The 4,815-nt window shown below is 37.1% G+C and overlaps 1 pseudogene across 1 annotated transcript; it reads right to left on the bottom strand.

Annotated features, from left to right (window-relative positions):
• Positions 1-2,907: 2,907 nt before the first annotated feature.
• Positions 2,908-3,929, bottom strand: LOC308566254 (protein Lines homolog 1 pseudogene; annotated as a pseudogene). Its single transcript has one exon. The product of its transcript is annotated as a protein Lines homolog 1 pseudogene (transcript).
• Positions 3,930-4,815: the final 886 nt, after the last annotated feature.

The raw sequence follows: 4,815 nt of genomic DNA, 5'->3' as shown, positions 1-4,815 counted from the left end.
CTATCTCTTTGTATCCTTGTTCTCATGCCGAGGCAACCACTGATCATACTTCTGTCACTATCAATTACTGTGAATTGTACACAAATATATATATGGCCCGGCCTGGTGTGGCTCAGTGGTTGAGCATCGACCTAGGACCCTAGAGATCAAAGTTTGATTCCTGGTCAGGGCACATGCAGGGCTGTGGGCTCCATCCCCAGGCCGGGGCGTGCAGGAGGCAGCCAATCAATGACTCTCATCATTGATGTTTCTATCTCTCTCTCCCTCTCCTTTCCTCTCTCTGAAATCAATAAAGATATATTTAAATATATATGTGTGTGTGTGTGTGTGTGTGTATATGTTAACTTATAATATGTACTTTTTTGTCTGGCTTCTTTACTCAGCATTTTGAGATTCATCCGTGTTACAGCTTATAGTGTTCATTTGTGTAGCTACCCCAGAATTTGCTTGTCAATTCACCTATTGATGGACATTTAGGTTGTTTCAAGTTTTTTATTATAAATAAAGCTTTATAAACATTCATCGAAACTCTTTGTAAGGACATATGCATTCACTCCTCTTGAAATATCTAGAATAGAATGATTAGATCATGTGGTAGGTATATATTAAGTTTTTAAGATATTGTCAAACTGTTTTCCAAATAGCTATACCAATTTCCATTCCCACCAGTGTGTGTGAGAGTTTCAAGCACTCAATCTCCTTGTCAGCACTTGGTATGGTCAGTGTTTTTAATTTTAGCCATTCTAATGGGTAAACAGTAGTCCCTCCTTGTGGTTTAATTGGCAATCCCCTAATGATCAATGATGTTGAGCACCTTTGCATGTATTTATTTGCCATCCACATATCTTCTTTGATAAAGTGGCGGTTCAAATATTTGGCCCATTTGGGGAAAGGGAGTTGTTTTCTATTTATGGACTTTTTAATCATGGTTAAATGTAGAGTAGTGTTTAATTTATTATATTGTAAAAACATTTCAAACTTTATGTTCTTTATTTACCCAAAGACACAAATTGATGAAGAAAATAGGAGTAAATGGAAAACTAAGAGTGCACTATAAAATAGCATAGAATGTTCATAAAATTATTAAACAGTTTAAAGATAAAATTAAATGCTTATCTAGATAGAAGAATTGCTTGGGTGTGCTTATAAAAAGCTTTGTAACCTAAAAAGAAATTAAATATAGGAAAAGAAAGAGTAAGTTCAAAGCTTCAAATTTATGAAATTAAAGCAAGCTCTTGTAAAAGATTCTAGATGGAAAAAAACAAAAACTGATTTGTTCAAGAGCCAAATACTGAATCGAAAATTCAAAAACCATGGATTACACGGTGCGATTGACTGTTGCAATGAAATGCTTTAAAGCGTGCAATCTATGCATATGAAACATTCTGGGTTTACAAACTGGCAGCTGCATTATTTTGTATTCAGGTTGTTTATAAAATAACTTTTTTATCTTGAACATCAGAAAGAAGCAAAAACTGGCTTTAAATGCCTGGAAAATTGCATTTGGCTAAACTGTAATATTTTAATGTGGCTAGACAACGATGAAATCATCAAAGAGGTCACAGCAAGCCACAAAGCCCTGGAGAAGCTATTGACAATCTAGCAATTTCATATCATGTGAAAACATTTATTGTTTACCAAAAATAGCAGCAGAGATGGTATTCGTGGTGATTAAGACATGTACCTGTAACAAGTTGACTTATAGCATCATAAAAATGGTTTGTATTAAATGCTAATCTCCTAGATGGGTGGATTGACCTGAAGACCTCAGTTGGGCTTCTGTCTGAGCTCATTACCGATGGGCACTGGTCTTTTTAAAAGGCAGGAAGTTATTCCTAAGTAGCTTCTTGGATTATCTTCTGAACATTGTGATGATCTTTTCAAATGGTGAACAGCTGTGATGTGTTTTTATTTTTTCCATAGTTCTTTCTTCCTTTCTGATGTTCCAAGATTCCTTTTATCCTTCTGTTTCAAGAACTTCCTTCAGCCACTCTTTTAGGATAAGGAAGGTCTGCTGACTGCAAATTCTCTTCGTTTTCTTTTATCTGAAAATGTCTTGATTTACCCCTTTAGTCCTGAACAATGCTTTCACTTTAATATAGGATCCTAGGCTGGCAGTTCTTCTCTTTCAGCACTTAAAGAATGTTTTTGCCACTTTCTTCTAGCCTCAATGGTTTCTTATGAAAAACTGCTGTCATTCAAATTATTTTTCCCATGGACAATGTGTTATTTTTCTCTTTCTGCTTTGTTTTAGTTTTCAGAAGGTTGATGACAATATGCCTTGCTGTGTGAATTTATTTGAAGTACACTGTTTGAGATTCACTGGTTTCTAGACTCTTTAGGTTTATGTCTCTTGTCAAATTTGGTTACTCTTTAGTCATTACTTTTTCACATTTTGGTCATTTTTCAGTTCTAATTTTCCATTTAGTTAGTCTTTTATATCTTCTGTATCTTTGCTGAGATGTTCTTCTTTTCATTTTTTGTAAGCATATTTTATAACTTCTCATTGAAGAATTTCTATAATAGGTCCTTTAAAAAAAATTTTTTTCTATATCTGTATCTCCTCAATGTTGGCATCTATTGAATGCTTTTTCTCATTCTAGTTGAGATTTTCCTGATTCTTAACATGATAAATGACTTTCTATTATATCCTGGACATTCTGGAATTTGTGCTATAAGACTCTAGATTTTATTTAAAATTTTCTGTTTTAGCAAGCTGCTTCTGAAACAATGCCATCAGAAAAAGACTGTTGCTGACTCATTACTGCCAGATGAGAGTGGAAGTCCATGTTCCGCATTTGGCCTCTATTGATAGACTCTCCAGTACAGGAGAAGTATCTTGTTATTGCTGGGTGTGGGTGAGAGTTCCTCCTTTCCACATGGCCTTCACTGACATCATCGGGCACGTCATTCTAGAGGACACCACCCCCGCATGGAAAGAGTGAGGTGGCTCCTTGCAACTTTCATTTCTTTTGCTGAAGCACAATTTTGAAACTTGATTTCTAAGAATTTAATGACAAGTAAGCTCGCTGCCCTAAGGCTCATATGATTGGGACCAGGGACATGCTCACAACTAGGTTGAACTTCACCACCTACAAAGCAGGAAGGTTTTCTATGGCCAGAAACGTCTTCAATAAGCCCAAATCCACAGCTTGCAAAACAGCAGGAGCTAAAGCCAATGCGTCTACATCTAAATAACGATCTGGTGTCATAAGGCAGGGACAGATCCCCGACAAAGGTCTTCACCCACTTTCCAGAGAAGTCACTTTTTAATGAATGTGATGAATTTCCTTTTGACGAAAGCCTGAGTAGGCCGGGTAATAATGTCTAGCACACAAGAAGGTTTCAAAATTAAAATCCTCTGGCAGGTGAAAAGTAACTCCAGGTGGATTCTGGAAGCTATAAGAAGCTCAAGCAAATCCAGGAAATATAGCAAGCTGTTTATTATTTTAGAAGTGTCTTGGAGGTTTTCAAAATGCTGAGAAAATAAGGAATTGTAAAAGACTTCAAAAAAAGTGTTAAAAGGAGTTAGGAACTGCTTTAAAATTTCTGTTTTTCACGAACATGTATAAGGATTTCTTTCATTACAAAATCAAGAGTCAGAAGCAGTACACTACTTTACCATTTTCACAGTATTCAGAAAGATATTTTTGGAAAAAAGCAATCCAAGAATTACTTAACGTTATGTTTTCTTTCAATTGGAAATACAGAAGTAATGTGAGGCACTATGCAACCATGTGTGATAACAATTTATCCGAGTTTTGGAACATACATGTTAATTTAGAATCAAAGTCAGATGGTTTTAAAAGAATTTTAATTATCTCTTTGTATTTCTCTTTTGCAGGGAACTCAGTCTCAACAGACAGTATTACCATCATTTTGGTCACCGTTAACTGGAGGAGCATTATTTCTCAGGCACTGCTCTTCATACATGCAGGGGTTACAGAGATGGTAGCCAAAATGATGGAATGGCTGACACTTGCCCTGGACACCAAGTCCAGGCTTCTCACATGGCCTTACTGACAGGGAGGAGGCCATAGTGTTTTACATAAGTCACATTTTCTGCTTCTTTGCACACTGGTAAATTTTTAATGGATGCTAGACATTGCAATCTTTATCTTGTTGGGTATTAGATATTTTTGTATTTCTTTAAATATTAAGTTTAGTTCTGGGACACAATTAAGTTATTTGGAAACAGTTTGATCCTTTTAGGTTTTGCTTCTATGATATTTTGGGAGGGTCCTGAGAAGCGCTCCAACTATGGCTATTTATTCCTCACTGCTAAGGCAAGGCCCTTCTGTGAGCATGACCCAGTGCTCCACGGATCATGATTTTCCAGTCTGCCTGGTGGGAATGGGCACTGTTTCCAGCCTTGTATTGTTACTTCGAATCCTCTCAGGTAGGTTCCTCACATTTATGCTGATCAATACTCTGCTGAATTCTCGACAAGAACCCTCTGTAGATCTCCAGAGTTTCTCTGCACAGCTCCCTCCCCTCCAGCACTCTGTCCTGCAAACTCTAGCTGCTTTGGTCTCCCTGGACATCTTTCTCTGTTTTCTAAGCTGAGAGGGTTTGCCAGGCTCCACCTGAATGCTGTGCCCTGGAAACTTTTCCAAGGCAGTAAGCTGGAGCAATTGTAAGACTCACTTTGTTTCTCACCCCTTGGGAGACACTGCTTCATTGCCTGATGCCCATGTCTTGAAAACCGTTGTTATATATTTATGTGGTTATTTCTTGGGTGTTTTGTTTTATTTTATTGTTGTTGTTTCAGGCATAAGGGTAAATCTAGACCTGTTATTCCACCTTGGCCAGATC

This window comes from Miniopterus schreibersii (assembly GCF_964146895.1).
Source record: "Miniopterus schreibersii genome assembly, chromosome: 13".
NCBI classification, from domain to species: domain Eukaryota; kingdom Metazoa; phylum Chordata; class Mammalia; order Chiroptera; family Miniopteridae; genus Miniopterus; species Miniopterus schreibersii.
Note: the sequence above shows the minus strand (reverse complement) of the source record. Positions and strands in the feature narration are given on the sequence as shown.